Source organism: Tiliqua scincoides, chromosome 1 (assembly GCF_035046505.1).
Source record: "Tiliqua scincoides isolate rTilSci1 chromosome 1, rTilSci1.hap2, whole genome shotgun sequence".
In the NCBI taxonomy this organism is placed as follows: Eukaryota; Metazoa; Chordata; class Lepidosauria; order Squamata; family Scincidae; genus Tiliqua; species Tiliqua scincoides.
In genome coordinates this window covers 256860979-256877938 of record NC_089821.1, presented here as the reverse complement: position 1 = coordinate 256877938, position 16960 = coordinate 256860979, and the positions used below count along the sequence as shown (strand labels likewise).

The 16960-nt window shown below is 44.8% G+C and overlaps 1 protein-coding gene across 1 annotated transcript in view; it reads right to left on the bottom strand.

Annotated features, from left to right (window-relative positions):
• KCNH1 (potassium voltage-gated channel subfamily H member 1) overlaps window positions 1–16960 on the bottom strand; it is a 267482-nt gene that overhangs the window by 151622 nt on the left and 98900 nt on the right. The gene's annotated exons all lie outside the window — the stretch shown is intronic.

Genomic DNA, 16960 nt, shown 5'->3' with positions numbered 1-16960 from the left:
AGATTTACCCTTACAGAAGTCATGCTAATTCTCTTTCAGCAAAACTTGTTCATCTATGTGTTTTAAGATGAGGCATTCCACCATCTTACCTGGAACAGGCATTAGGCTGACTGGCCTATAATTTCCTTGGTCCCCTTCCTTTTTTAAAGATTGGTGTGACATTTGCTCCCCTCCAATCATCTGGCACCATGGCCGTTTTAAGGGCCGTTTTAAGTTGCATATTTTAGTCAAGAGATTGGCTACTTCATTCTTCAGTTCCTTAATAACCCTTGGTGGATGCCATCTGGGCCCAGTGACTTACTGATTTTTAATTTGTCAATTAGGTCTGTAATGTCTTCTCTTTTAACTTCTATCTGACTTAATTCCTTAGTCAAGTGAGGCAATTCAGGCAACCGTATCTGCCCAAGGTCTTCTGCCGTGAAGACAGATGCAAAGAACTCATTTAATTTCTCTGCCATCTCCAAGTCTCCTTTTACCTTCTCTTTCCCTCCCTCACCGTCTAGTGGGCCAACTGCTTCTCTAGCAGGCTTCCTTCTTCTAACATATTTGAAAAAGCTTTTATTATTCCCCTTAATATTGCTGGCCATACGTTCCTCAAAGTCTTTCTTGGCCTCCCATATCACCTTACATTTCTTTTGCCACAGTTATGGTTGGCAACCTTCAGTCTCGAAATACTGTGGTATAAGCCTACAGCACCCAGTATTCATGTTCTTTTTTATTCTCCTTGCTCGGACAAGACTTCCATTTACAGAAGGAAGCTTCCTTGCTCTGAACAGCCTCTTTAACTTGGCTCGTTAGCCATGCTGGCATCCTCCTAGACTTAATTGAACCCTTCCTCCTTTGCAGTACACACTTCCACTGGGTCTCTATTACTGTTGCTTTAAACAGCTTCCATGCACTCTGGAGAGATTGGACCCTCTTTACCTTCCCTTTCAACCTCTTCCTAACTAGCCTCCTCATCTGAGGGAAGTCCAGTCTTCAGAAGTCAAGGGTTTTTGGGTCAGATTTGTTTGGCATTCTTCCCCCAACATGCATGGTGAAACTATACATGGTGAAGGTATAATGGAGCAGGGGCAGAACAGGGGGAGGGGTGTGGTAGAGGTGGGAGGAGTGGCACCCAGGTGACTTATGCCAGATGCTATCCCCTCTCTAGTAGCCAGCACACCCCTTTTCTTTCCTTGGACTTGTACCTGCTACGGAGCTGACACAAGTCTGAAGCGACCAGGGCCCAATCCTATCCAACTTTCCAGCACTGATGCTGCCATGCCATGCCAACTGCATGCCAACAGCCATGCCAGTTGCATCCTGCAGTGGGTGGGTAGTCACAGAGACCTTCTCAAGGTAAGGAAACATTTGTTCCCTTACCTCAAGGCTGCCTTACAGTTGCATTGGTGCTAGAAAGTTGGATAGGCTATGGCTCCCATTGCCAGTCAAGAGGCTTATAGGGAGATAAGGGAAACAAATTTTTTAAAAAATCTGGTCAAGAAGGTTGGGCCACAGAGCCACTGTGTAGCCTGAAACATCATAGCTCCCGACAGCCTTAATCATTTTATGGAACAATGATGAGTAAGTGCAGCATATAAATACCTCCGTCTCCATAGAGATGACAAAATCTGTAGATCATACAAGCATATTTTCCATTTATTTAATGTCTTTTTCTCCTTCTCTGGTCTGAAACAAATACATTCACCTGAATGCTGAACCTGTGGTGTATGAACACAGAAATCCTATTGCTCAGCCATGTTCGAGGACATTTACGTATGTACTTAGTTGAAACCAGAGATAAATCTGCACCATTGTACTGATAGTTTTTCCAAAGGAAAAATGATAGCAAAATGGGAAAAGAGAAATGCTGATATACTGTTTTGCAGAAATTTATCCACAACATAATTAAATAGCCTTGACAATTACAATAGATTTCCATTTCATTTCACAGTGCTAATGAGCAGGTCACTACTTAGATGAAGTCAGAGTCATTTAAGGGTATCATTTCCCTCTACAATTTACAGAGAGCAATGCATGGGCCATTTTCAATTACATAGCTGAAATTAAATCTCTCGTTACAGTTGCTGTTTGGATTATTTGTGCAAATAGTCTGGCTTATGCTTTGAAGTCTGTCACTTTGCCCAAGTATATGAATTAAATAACCAATCTTTCAAATTTGGATTTTTTTTTTCCTTATAACTTTTGACATCACAGAGCAGAAAGAAAGCCTAGTCAAGATGAAAATAGAAATTTTAATCCCACCTTTCTAGCTCCAAAAACAAACACTCAAGGAGATCCCATGGTAGTGGCTGACCTGGGGCTGAGCAGTGGGGCAAATGCCCTGGGCTCTGTGCTCGTTGCATGCTTGCCACGCCCCCACCGCTGCCTCCTCCGCCCGCCACGCTTGCTTGTCTGAGCTGTTCCACAGGAGGTGAGGCTCCATGCAGTGCGCAGCAGTGGGTGAGAAGCCTTCTGAGGTTTCCCCCACTGTTTTAAGCGATACTTCCGATTTTGTTGGGAAACCGGAAACACAGTGGGAGAAGCTTCAGAAGGCTTCCCCGCACATTGTGCTGCCAAGTGTCACATGAGACTCCATGAGCCTCAGTAAGTTTCCTGGGGTGGGGAGGCGGAGTGCTGGGGGGCAGCATGTCGTGGACCTACCCTGGGGTGCAGTGAGGACAGGTCCACTACTGCCCCATGGCAGTGAACAACAAATGAATTTAGAACAATCAGTAGGAATTGAGACAGAGGGGAGAACTGTAGCTCTTTGGAGACGTGAAGCAGGACTCAGAGCCAGGAGCGGAATGAGCCTCATGTCTGTTCTTCGAATCTCACATAAATCTTCACAGGTGGAGGAAAGAGGCAACAAGCTTTTTCACAGCACAATGTGTTACAGAGGCTAGTAGATCAGATACAACAATAGCAGAACACGAGTTCTTAAGATCAGAGCCAGGAATGGAGTTTCCACAAGCTACAGTAGAGGATTCAAAGTAAGGAACATAATTGGGCAGGAGGCTTAAAAGCAAATGGCAAAGCAGCCTTCTGACTAGTAGAAATTCCTTTCCCAGAGGCAGCCACCAGGGACCTACTTCATTAAACTGTAGGCACCACATTAAAACAGTTTTATATACCCAGGTTTCTCTAATGAAGAATAATGTTGGTTTTTTATTGTTGCTTCTTGATCTATGATGTTTTAAGGATTAGTCTTTGTTTTTTATAGTGTATTCTGGGTTTGAGGGGTTGTTTTATTGTTTTAATTCTGGGCTTTTCAAACTGGGGTGTTGTGACGTTCCAGCCTGTGGGTCCTGGCCTCTGCCCCCTTAAGGGGCAGGGGCAGCCTGGAGACAGGGAGGTGGCAGCAGCAGGGGAGGTGCCTGTAGCCCCTGTAGCCCCGCCTACCCAAGCCCCTGTAGCCTTAAAAAGCTCCATACAGGATTGTTGCAAAAGCAAAAAAGCACTACAAGGCTGAACAAGTACAGTCAGCCTGCATCTTACAAGAGGATTACAGTCTGAAGTTGATACATATGTGTCATTTCACAGAGCCTAGAATGGCCACAATTGCATGCTGAATTCAACACAGGGGCAAACCTGGTTTTGCTGCTCCGCAATGTGTCAAACAAATTTAATAGCAAAGACAACTTAGATCTTAACCTAGACAGCATTCAAACTCTCTGTTCATAAGTCCCATTTACAAGAAGAAGAAGAAGAAGCACAAGCTTCATTCATCCTGTTTTTGTATGTGTTTTTATTGTCAGCAAGACAAATAAGTAAGAACTGCTTACGGTTCTTCTACAGAAGGAAGCAAAAATAATATTTTTTCCAGCTGCATTCTTTTCCCCAGGATACATGAATCCCACTGAACAATTTAATTGAGGATGAAGGAACTGTGAGTGAAAAAAAAAATTGTTTACTTACTAAGCTCAATCATAGAAATGAGCAGGGTTAAACTATGGATGGCTAATGAGCTTTTCTGTAAGTTGTCTCCAAGATACATATCAGAAATAAAATCCATACTTCCAGCACAATCCATGATTACTCACAACTAAGTCCCACTTTGTGCAGTGAAGCTTATTCCCAGGAAAGTGTGTATAGGATTGCTGTCTTAGAGCCCAATCCTGGGCTCAGCAAGCCAACTTACCACTGGCACACACTGTTGCAAATGTGCCATAAGGCAAGTTTGCAAGGCCTAATGCTGGGTGAACGTCCATGCTAGCCCAGTGCTGGCCAGCATCAGGCAGGCACCCGGCCTCTACCACTCAGCAATCGTATGGACCACTGAGCTGCAAAGTGGGGGCAGGGGAGGCATTCTGGGGAGGAGGAGGTGGGGAGAGATCGGGTGGGAGGTGTGCTGGGGGGAGGGAGGGAGGAGGGACCGGTGGTGCTCTGCTCCACCGGATTCTGCACATTCATTGGTGCCCAACACAAATGCTCTTACTTCAAGTAGCCCCATTGGAAGGCTATTTCCCTTACCCAGGAGAAGGGGACAAAAGTCCCCTTCTCCCGAGGTGCCGCCCACAGCTGCCGTTGGCACGGAAGATGCGGCGGTAGCTGTTTTCTGTGTCACCGCAGTCTCAAGCCCCGGGAGCTCAGGATTGGGCTGTCAGTGAGCACTTTGCTCCACTTCCAGTTATGTGGGTCAAAACTTGGTAAATAATGACATCACAATGGCTGAATTAAAAGGCTAAATATGGTCAACACAAAACTATCCACTCTACCTGCTGTCCCTATCACAGAAATTACAGAAAGATTCATAGGCTCATGAATGCAAAATATTTCTGATGATTTCATTTTGTGTCATTAAAGGCATTTCATATTGCATCATCTTGGTCAAATCAGTCCGATGGCTGGCTTAAAGTAGGAAAATGAAATGGTTTTTGTATTTTTTTTAAAAAAAAAACAACTTTGGCCAGCCTTGACCTCATGTTTCATATACCAGCGTACAAATGAGCAGACAACTTAAAAATAAAAATGCCAAGTAGGCAGGCAGACAGGCAGTTTACTGGCAGGCCAAATCCAGGCCATTCTGCAAGAAAAACATGTACCTTGTTTTTTACAAAAGCAAATAAGGCATGTTTGTGTACACAAAAGCTGTGCTATCACAACTTGAATATGCACACACACACACACACACGCACACACACACACACACACACACAGATACAATCAGGGACTGTCAGGAGAACAGAAACCCCAAGGCTTTTGTTCCTCAGAAGCATTTTATTTATTTCATGGACCCCACTTAACACAGAGTTGGTGCCAAGATCCCGCAGATTCCATGCCATGAAGAATTTTTGGGTCCACTATGCGCATAGATCACACTGGATTGTGTGCGTGCACACACCCATCAATGGGGATGTGAGCCCCCCACTGGCAGCATGGTGTGCCTTGTCAATTGTCAAAAGCCTGATGGTGTGCCTTGACAATTTTAGTGCCGTATCAGTGTGCCACAAGATGAAAAAGTTTGAAAATCACTGCCCTAGACCTTGTGGCAATCTACTGCAGTTAAATAGTAGAACTCCCAATAAGGCCTCTTCAGATGATCTCAGAACACAGAGCAACTGGGCAGAATGTATGAAATGTATCCCCAGTTATTATGAACACGCTGCATAAAAAATAACCATAACAAAAGCAGTTAACACATGCTGATACTTATGCAATTTAATACTGGATATTTCAAGAGCAGAATTTTGTAATGAATCTTCTTTCCCCACCTTGCCCAAACTTCTTTGCCTCCTCCTCTGATGAAACTTGAAATTGCCCCACCCTAATTACAGGCATTGCTCGTGGTTCTTCTCTGCCTGCTATGTGCTGTAATCATGTACTCTGAAATAGGTTATCCTGGCCTTGTTTAAAAGCAAAGTGGGTATTATGGCCCAATCTATCCAGGCTTCATGCTGATGGAACATGCATTCCCGCAGCACAAGATTCAGCCCCTGAAACAGCATATTGGCTGGGAACACCAGTGCAATCAGCTGGTGGCCACAGGTGCACACCAACAACTTGTGTGACAGAGCATGTTAGTTAGCAGAAGAGACTTTCCAGGGGAGAATCAGGACTGGCAGGGACATGTCAAGGGCAGATTGAGCGCAGATATCAGTGGCAGCAGTGATGCCACACTGAAACATCTTCATTCTATCAAAAGCTATGGCCAATTAATCAGAAAACATTTGCATTGTGAAAACCTTGGTATGTACGAATAATACCATCGTATTATATATCATTGGAAAGGCAATTTAATGCTGGATGCAATGAAACAAGCCACACTGGAATATATGTATTCTATCAAAAGTGATGGCCATTTAACCAGAAAACCTTATGTATTTATTTACTTAGTAAATTAAATTTGATTTCGTCATGGGGGGCTACAAAATCTTCTTTGACCCTGGGTAGCAGATACTTTAGCTATGCCACTATCCCATTTTTCATTTTTAAAAAAGTCTGGGTATGACATCACTTCCAGAAGTGATGGACAGCCAAATTCAGAAGTGACATCACTTTTAGGGCATCATTTTGCACTCGGCACCGGGCTACACTTTCATTAGCTAAGCCACTGTTACAAGGAAATCTTTTTTTTCCTTTTCCTAATCAATATCATGCTTTTTCTTTATTTTAGTATATTAAAACAAGTTTTAAAAACTAGACACTTGTAGAAGTATGGGAGCTCATTAAAAGGAACTCTGCAGAAGAACACTCAAGGCAAATTCTCTTCAGCTTCATTCTGCTCTAATCGTCTTTTTCAGCCACCAGGGATTTTGCTGCCTGTCTTAAAGAAAAGGCTTCTGGGGCTTGTTACGCTTCAGTATTTAGAAATTGTAGCATAGGCTATGGCAATTCAAGATATATCTCAATTTTGAAAAGAATTCAAAATTAAACACGAAAACTTGATACTTTTATCATTTTGCCAGACTCAACTGTCATAAATTACCCAAACCAAATACAGACAAGTTTTACATTGCTACAAGAGTTGTACTCTTTGAAAAATCCAGATTCAATCCTGCTTGTCCTGAAAGCCATAGCAGTCACTAAAGAGGACTCAGCAAATCAAAGAAGCTAGGCTAGACCCCTTCCCTCTGGAATGCTCGTTTTCTCTTTGCAGGAATTATGTTTTGTATACAGGAGCATCTCAGTTCCCAGCTGCAGCGGTAAGCACAGATGGCTTGATAACAGGGCCAGCCTATCTGTGAGGCCAAATGAAGTGGTCTCTTCAGACAGAAGTTTTGTGTGGATGCCAATTTCCGTCCACCTACTTGCCTCTGTTGCTCCTTCTTCTCCTTCCACTCCCTGGACTGGAAAAAGAAAAAGGGGACAAAGAGGAAGAGGAAATGTGGAGAGGAGGAGAGTGCTGAGATAGAACTTTTAAGAGTGGGAAGAGCAGAGGCTGGCACATCATTGAGTAAGGGGGACGGCAGCTTTTCGCATGCTGCCTCAGGCATCAGGAGGGCTTGGGACAGCCCTGGTTGATGGGTTTACCCAGGCCTGGCACATTGTGCTTGGGACCAACCTGGTCTGAGACTACTCCCCCCAATTGTTTTTGGCATGCAAAATACACTGTTCAGGCATGCCTGTCCATAGGGGACTAATGTAATGGATCTCGTGATCCACCACCATAAGTGCCATTGCAGCATTGCAAAACCTGTGGTGCTGTTGTGCACTTTGGAGCCACTGGCACAAATGGCCAGATACTCTGCACATGCACCAGTGGCTCTCAGATGCTGCACCAGTGCAGATCAGGTGGCAGCAAGGGTGGGAGGGGGAGGATTGGGGGAAGATTGGGGTAAGGGTGAACAGGGGGCATTTCAAGGGTGACAGAGGGTAGATCTTGGCAACACTGGTATAAAATCCTATCCCCATTTTTCCATCTTGATACACCCCCCTCCCTCTCCACAGATCCACTCCAACAAAATTGGTCCCAGGAGACCCATTGACAGTCTGGTGGCATATGAAAAAGTAAGCCAAAAATATTTTTACTTTCTACTTCCAGGCTGTCTGGTTGCCCCCTCCCAAGAGGGAAGGAGGACTGGCACAAGACTCATGAGAAAGAGGAGTTTGCCACTGTGATGCCATCCCACAGGCAGGCAGGCAGGCAGGCAGGCAGGCAGGCGCACGCACACACACACACACACACACACACAATCTGTTCACAAAAGCTCTATAACAGGGGTGCTCACACTTTTTTGGCTCGAGAGCTACTTTGAAACCCAGCAAGGTCCGGAGATCTACCAGAGTTTTTTTACAATGTTTGCACCATCATAACATATAACATTTATGTGTACAATGTATGTTGGTGTATCTTGCATAACCGCATGAGCCAATATTGCACAACACAACATAATTAACTATAAACATTTTTTGTAATTACTTGAGTAATGATGCACTGCACTTTGATGACTTGCACTGAAGTGAATCAGCCAAGGATGCATAGCCCGGACAGTAGCTGCTGACAGCCAGCTTCAAGCACACTTCCAAATGTTCATCAGTCATGGTAGAACTGATGGACTTGGACTTACAGGTCTTCATGTAGGAAAAGGCTGACTCACATAAATAAGTGGAGCCCTTCCTGCCTCAGGTACCCTTATATCCCTGAGGGCTCTATTGCCTTCAAGTGGCTGCAGCTGTGCAGCACACTCTGCTGGATGCCCAGGCCTTACCCTTAAAGGGGCCACTGCTGACACCACATCTACCTCCCCACCAGATCTTCCTCAATTCCAATACAAGTGGGGGGGGGGGGAGCAGATCTCTATACAGACCAGTGCAAAAACAAGGGAAAGGTGTGAGGGAGGGAAGATCTCTATATAGGCATCACAGCAAGACCAGTGCAAAACCCCTTGCACACAGAACCAACAGATGGAAGTTGGGGGGGGGCAGATCTCCATACATACCAGTGCAAAAACAGGGGAAAAGTGTGGGGCAGGTAAGATCTCTGTATAGACATCACAGCAAGACCATTGCAAAACCCCTTGCACACAGAACCAACAGATGGAAGTGGGGGGGGCGGAGATCTCCATACATAGCAGTGCAAAAGCAGGGGAAAAGTGTGGGGCAGGTAAGATCTCTGTATAGGCATCACAGCAAGACCATTGCAAAACCCCTTGCACACAGAACCAACAGATGGAAGTGGGGGGGGGGGCAGATCTCCATACATACCAGTGCAAAAACAGGGGAAAGTAAGTCATCCCCAGGAGAGTCAACGGGGCTCACTCCCAGGGATGCGTGGACAGGAGAGAAGCCTGCCAGTGGCTCCTCTCCAGGACTACTCACGAGTCAGCCCCAGTAAACTACTCACTCCAGGACTACTCACTCCCAGGGCGGGGCTCACTCCCAAGAATGCGTTTTGCCTGTCCATCAACTGGTAGATCGGGATGACTTATTGGGCACCCCTGCTCTATAACATTTAGAAAGGGCTTAGCCCAATTACAACATGATAATCTTACAACTAATTTTCACTAAATACGAGCTGTCATGCACAAGCTGACTTGCTCTGCAAATAGCTGGAGGCCCCGCATGCATGCCAATGGCTCACCCAGCCCATGCTGGAGCAGGTAAGGTGGGGGGGGAATTGTGGGCAGTTTGGGGGAAGTTTAGGGTAAGGAGCAGGTCAGGCAGGGGGCAATTCAAGGGCGAGAGAGGAAGATCTCGATGATGGTTATGTACACCAGGATCTTCTCCTTTTCCCAGTCCTATGTACACCCCTGAGGCTCCTCAGGTATACTCCAGCTAAATAGCTCGCATAGGTCCAAGGAGACCCATTGGCAAACAGGTGGCTTATGGGCAGGTAAGCAAAAAGTATTTTTCCTTATCTCTCCGGGACCGTTGCCCCCACCAGCAGTGTTCACGCTGCTGCATTACATGGCAATGGAGGATGGGACGTTAGTCAATTACTAGAAAGTGGGATCAAGGACTCTTTCCATCTCCTTCTCTTCAAAACATATTCAGCCAAACAAAGGATGATGGTGCCACTGGTGCTAGGTCAATTCAAAACTTAGCTTAGAGAAATCTTCTTTACAGGGGTTCCTGGTTCCTGGTTCACTCCCAGAAGTGAATTGTATTTCTCTGATTACCATCTGTCTAAGATGCTCACAATCTAACTTACGCCCTCGATGAAGGTGGTGTTAATTCTTTTCAGATCACCACTTCTTCGTTGTTAGCAGCACTGTTTCAAGACCCATTGCTTTACTGTTCTGTGAACTTTTAGCCACAAGCTATTTAGCTCTCTATTTACCATTCAGCATCACCTCACACTCCTGAAGTGTCATTTAAGTTCAAAAGGGCTGATAAGAAGTCACAGAATAATGTGAGCTGTCAGAGGCAAATCAAGTGAAGCCAAAAATGGTAACTCCATGTTTTTCTTGTTTCTGTACTCCAAATACAATTCCAGCAACTGCCTGTAGAAAACCTTTATAACCTGTCTTTGACCTCTCTCTACACAAAAGTCTTCTGAAGACACTGACAGCAGCATCCTATTAAGGTCAGCACAGCAGAAATCCTGAAGTCAACCCTCTTTTGCTGGGGATTGTACTGAAGCCACAAGTGCCTCAGTAACAGAATTCAAACACTGTTGGGATTCATTGGTCTATGATGGCTGGCTTATTCTTTGCAGGGCATGCTTACTTAATGGTAAAGTTGCTATACGGGAGACTACTACTTGTGTCAGGGTAGGTAGCTGAAGAAGGCAGCCTGACCAAGCATTGTAGCACCTAGTAGTTAGTGTTCATGTACCTTTTCTTGCTCTCCACTCTCTTTTTTCTGGGCCAACAGCTCAATGGAGAGGAAAACTAGTAGTTCTATCTGCTGCCACCATCCCAGGGTGAAGAGACAAGACACAGGGAAGCCATCTGGAGGGGGAATAAAACCCTTCTGGGACAGCACAGAAACTCTAGGATTTAAAATCAAATCAAAGTAGCACCTGCAAGTGATCAGATATAACAACCCACTACTTTACCCAAGAACAATCAGGCAATGAGTCAAAAGATAACTAGATAACTTGTTAAATTACTTTTCTTAGAGTTTTAAACAACTTGGAAAGAGGTGGTAGAAAAAAGTACAACAAGCTGATAGAAGAAGCCTGAATTCAGCTGGATGGACACAAAGGAAAAGGACACCAAACTGGATTCAATATCAGTAACACCCAGGTGAAAAAGCAGGGCTGCTACTCAAGAACAAAGCACACAAACCTCCATTGCATTGTTAAATTGCTGAAGTTTGAAGACTGGCTTGTAGTGAAAACAGCAAAATCAATTCCCAAAATGTGTCTAGCTAGAACAGTGTTTCCCAAACTGTGGGTAGGCACCCACCAGGGGGTCATAAGAACATAAGAACAGCCCCACTGGATCAGGCCATAGGCCCATCTAGTCCAGCTTCCTGTATCTCACAGCGACCCACCAAATGCCCCAGGGAGCACACCAGATAACAAGAGACCTCATCCTGGTGCCCTCCCTTGCATCTGGCATTCTGACATAACCCATTTCTAAAATCAGGAGGTTGCGCATACACATCATGGCTTGTACCCCATAATGGATTTTTCCTCCAGAAACTTGTCCAATCCCCTTTTAAAGGCGTCTAGGCTAGATGCCAGCACCACATCCTGTGGCAAGGAGTTCCACAGACCAACCACACGCTGGGTAAAGAAATATTTTCTTTTGTCTGTCCTAACCCGCCCAACACTCAATTTTAGTGGATGTCCCCTGGTTCTGGTATTATGTGAGAGTGTAAAGAGCATCTCCCTATCCACTCTGTCCATCCCCTGCATAATTTTGTATGTCTCAATCATGTCCCCCCTCAGGCGTCTCTTTTCTAGGCTGAAGAGGCCCAAACGCCATAGCCTTTCCTCATAAGGAAGGTGCCCCAGCCCCGTAATCATCTTAGTCGCTCTCTTTTGCACCTTTTCCATTTCCACTATGTCTTTTTTGAGATGCGGCCACCAGAACTGGACACAATACTCCAGGTGTCATGAGCCAGTTTTGGTGGTGGGTAGCAAAAGGTTTCTGAAATATTCTCTCTCTCTCTCTCTCTCTCTCTCTCACACACACACACACACACACACACACACACACACACACACACACACACACAGTTTGCAGAAGAAAATTGCAGCAGCAGACAATCTGGATGGAGAAATCACTCATGGCTGGAATGCTAAACTGTGGTGATATGAGATCATCTTCATACACCCATATTAAAGTGTCACGTTTTCCGATTTCCCTTAGTAACTGGTATGCCGTAGATCATGTGTAAACCCAGTTTAAGCCTTTTATCTAGTCTGGAGGTCCCTAACAGAACATCTTGCTCACTCAGCCTTCTGGGTACCCTGGAATGCCTGTCAAGGTTTCAAGGAACAATCCCTGAACTCCATTTCTAGGGAGAGTCTAACAAATGTCTATGCACACATACTGTATGTAAGAACTCTAGCAGTCTCAGGAACACAGGATCCCAATTATTGTTAATTAATAATTTATTAACTATTATTATTAATAAATAAAGTATTTCTTTCTCGATCCCTTTTTTGGTCTCATAAAACTATGTTGGTCTCAATGGATTGTCATTTTAAGAAGTGGGTCCTGGTGCTAAAATGTTTGGGAAACACTGAGCTAGGAATATAGTCCCTATTGCTAGCTACTTATATTGTCCCAGGAACTCTGGTTGTACTGGAGAGTAAGGACCAGGGTTCTTACTCCTACTGGAGAGTAAGTGGGTACTTCTGTAAATCAACAGTAGATTTCACAGTAGACCTGGCAGTTAAACACACACAAGCATCTCTGTGCTTGAACTTACCCTTTTCATAGACAGACAAACAAATTTGCCCAGTCAACTAATCTTAGGAGGAAGCTTTGTTAATCCAAACATGATGATGGACTCAAATCTACATTTATCACATGGCTGGCTGGGAATGGTGTTTTCAAACAAAGTCTGCTGGAGGAGGATGTCCCAGCAGCTTTTAGGCATAGAGGGGTCTAAAAATAAGGGGAGAAAGGGCAATAAAATAGAGGGGAAGGGCATTCATCATAGTTTTTCCATAATTAACATGTGTAGGTTGCCTCTGTGATGACATTCCACACACACATATGCACACAAGAATGTGTAATTGGACTACTCAGTATGAGTTTAAAAAAAAACTGCAAGGGAAACTTATTTTCTAATTTATAAGACTGTATTATGCCTTCCCCTTCCCACTTCTCTCATGTTACATATCATAAAGAAAGCATCTGTGTTTCTATACATAGTCTTCCAGAAGGAAATTGAAACTTTATGTCTGTAGAATACTGTGCTTTGTATTTTGGTTTTATTTTTCATTTTCATGGTCATTATTATTTATAAGTGCTATTACTTTGAAACCATATTTTCAGTGGAATGAGTTACATTCACTCATATGTAAGATGACATATCATAGGTTGCAGAAAATAAATGGTTGTACTGATTAAAAAAAAGAAAATCAGAGCTGAACTCTGGCACACAGAAGATTGCATTTTCACAAATCCTACTTGTTTCTCTTGTTCAGGGGGGCTATGATTTATATCAGTGGTCTTCAACCTTTTCATGCCATGACCCAAATAAATAAAGTAAGCAAGTATGAGGCTGGGGACCCCTCGTTGATCTTGCTCCCTCCTAGGAACCAGTCCACCCACCCCCACAAGCTGCAGTGAGGAAGGCTCCTTTTGAACTTAGCACAACTATCTTTGCTCATCAAGACAATACATTCCCTGGGCTTTTATATCAGTGCTGGACAGGCTACTACACAGTAATGTAGAATGACATGCAGCCAACAGCAAAGTCTTAACAGTGGACAAAGGCTCAGCAACAATCCCATGTATGCAAGCAGTGTGTAAATACTTTTACATGTGGAATGTTGGCCCTTACGCAACCCTCTGCTACTCATATTCCACCATGCCATCCCAACAGTATGACTTGGCATGACTGACAGTCATTTTGCTTCTTCTAACTTGCTGCAACCCCACAAATGTGGCTTCATAAGCCCATTGGGGTCATGACTCCAACATTGAAGAACACTGGTTTATACTAACAAGGAAGTAACTTACGGAATCAGTGCACATAAGGAAATGTGTGAATGCACACATGGTTCTTGTAATGCCAGACTATAGTGAACCTCACCCCCAGTTGTATTTGAAGAAACAGACACATGTCCACAAACTCAAGCAATCTTCAGCAATGTCACTATCATAGGACAAGCATAAGAAAACGCATGCAATTCTAAAACAGAGACAGAGGATCAAACCACAAGCAGTTCAGCCACGACGGCAATGAAGAAAGCCAAGGGAGGTAACAGTTCTCACCAGGTACCACTCAAGTTGCTGTAAGAAACTGAGGTTAGGGGTCAGGGATGTGCCATGACGCCTTGTACCAGTGAGGTACCCCTTCAGTTGCTGGTTGTGTCTGGAGGTGTTATGAGGGCCAGAGGGACCACTCGTGGCCTCTTTAGTCCTCAGAAGGCCTTCTGATGCTTTGGAAGGCAGTAAAAAGGTACTTCCTGTTTTTCCTCCCCTCATGTGCAGCCTCTCCAGCCCTCAGAAGGCCTTAGAAAAGCCTCCCAGAGGCATTAGAAAGTCTTCCAAGGGCCGGAGAGGCCATGCAGCCTCTCTGACCCTCAGAACACAGCTGTGCAGGGGGGGTGCAGTCAGGGTCACCTCCAATGACCACACATTCCTCTTAGGGGTAAGACCTGAGGCCTCACCATTTCCAGGCCACATCCCATGTCAAGGTAACATCCAACTCCAAAGAAACCATATCAAACGCCACAGTATGATCCTACTCCACATCAGAGGACTAGTTATGTTTTCATAAATTCTGCCATCCAGATCATGAAGAGAAGAGCACATTGTGAATGTATTAACCTGGTTCTTAAGAGAACAGAAAATGATAGGAGACAAATAACCCTAAAGAAATGGTTTACCATTTGTATATTTGAAAGTTCAAACCATGGTTTTGTTCTGCACTATGAACACCATCGTTTCAAATGTTGGAACTGACATAAGCTCAGGAACTCAAGGCCGTATACAGACTTCATGACTGAAGCGAGAGCTGAACCAGGGTGTTAACCACTTCTTTGCCTCTACATTACAACGAAAGCCTCAATATGAATTGAAATAAAGCTCCTTTTCCATTTTTTAAAAGATGATGTATGTTCAATAATTCAACTGTAGTTAAAATGCCAAAGAACTTTCAACAGAAAGTTTTATTTTTAAAAATCCTAACCTGTCAGTAGTGCTTTCCTGTGTGTGACTGTATGACACACCAATTGCTCCTGTCCTCCCACTCTGCATTCACATTCAAAACCCAGCAGATTTCAAAATGACCCCCATTGAGGGCCAGCCCAAGAGCAAAAAAGGATTACATGGCTCCCTGTCCTAGACACAGATTTAATTAGATGTGATTCAAATCCTAATGAGGTTAATTGCAGCATGCCAGCATCACCAATTAACTTAGAATTGCAACCCCATGCATCTAGCCTGCAATTAGCAGCACACCATACTCATCCCTGGGAGTCACATTGTAGCAGGAGTGTTTAAAAAAAAAAAAGCCAAAAAAAACACAAAACCCTTTTCTAATAACTGGACAATAACTGGAAGAAAAGTATTGTAGAGACAAAACAGAAATTTGGAAAGTCAAAAGAGCTAGAAAAAAACAAGGCAAAAGAAAGTGCAACTCCAAACCTGTATTACAGACATGAAGTTCTATAATTTTAGTTAAAAGAAGAACAAAAACACATTGCCTGCAGAGCTTACATAATCTAGATTGGCTTCCTATTTGGCTTACCATATTTTTTGCTCCATAAGACGCACTTTTTCCACCCCAAAAAGTGGGGGGAAAAGTGTGTGTGTCTTATGGAGTGAATACTGCAAAAAAAACAAAAACAAACTCCGCCCCCCACCCTGGCCCTGCCCCGCCCGCCCCCTCGCTCTGCTCGGCTTCCCCGGGCAGTCAGAGGCTGAGCTGGCTAGGGGGCTCCTGCGTTCCTTCAGTGCCCGCGTGGACTGTGGCAGCGCTGGAGGGAGCCCAAGCCCGCATATCTACTCAGAAGTAAGTCTCAGAGTCACTGGGGCTCACTCCCAGGAAAGCGTGGGTGGGGTGGCAGTCTTGCTGCCCAATCCTGTGCATGCCTACTCTGAAGTAAGTCCCATTAGAGTCAGGGGGGCTTACTCCCAGGAAAGCCTCTCTCCCCCCCAAGCCTGGAGCATCACAGCCTCTCTCCCCCCAAGCCTGGAGCATCACAGCTTCTCTCTTCCACCCCCCAAACCTGGAGCATCACAACTTCTCTGCAACACAAACACTTTCCCCCTCTCTCACATACACAGGCTGCCCCCTTCTCTTACACACACAGATGCTCTGCCCCCCCCAACTCACACAGCAGGGGAGGGGCGCTTTCACTCACCTCATCCAGCATCTGAATGTAAGCCCCCCCCCCCATCACAAAGAAAAAACTGTCTCCTTGGTCAGAATGCCAGTGTTTGCTTATTGCACAAGCCTCAGGTAAATCATCATAAATCCAGAGGTTTGTTGTGTCTTGAGAATTCAAGTTGTGATTGGACTTTCCACTTGTTCATTTGTATTGGAATCACGGAAGAACTGGCGAGGAGGTAGATGTGGTGTCAGCAGTGGCCCCTTTAAGGGTAAGGCCTGGGCATCCAGCAGAGTGTGCTGCACAGCTGCAGCCACTGGAAGGCAATAGGGCCCTCAGGGATATAAGGAGTACCTGAGGCAGGAAGGGTTTGTGGGAGAAGAGCAGGTTGGAGGTAGGAGAGGAGACTGACTGGGTTTATTGAATTTGGAATCTGACTGTGGATTGTGACTGGGCTTAGATACCCTGACGGATTTGACTGACCTACCTGGAATCTGACCTAGGACTGTAATTTGACTTATTGGCTCTGGACTCTGATTTGGCAACTCTGATTGATGGGACTGATTTACTTGGCACCTGTGGACTAGAACTGGACTCACTTTTGCTTGCTGCACTGGTGAGTTGCAC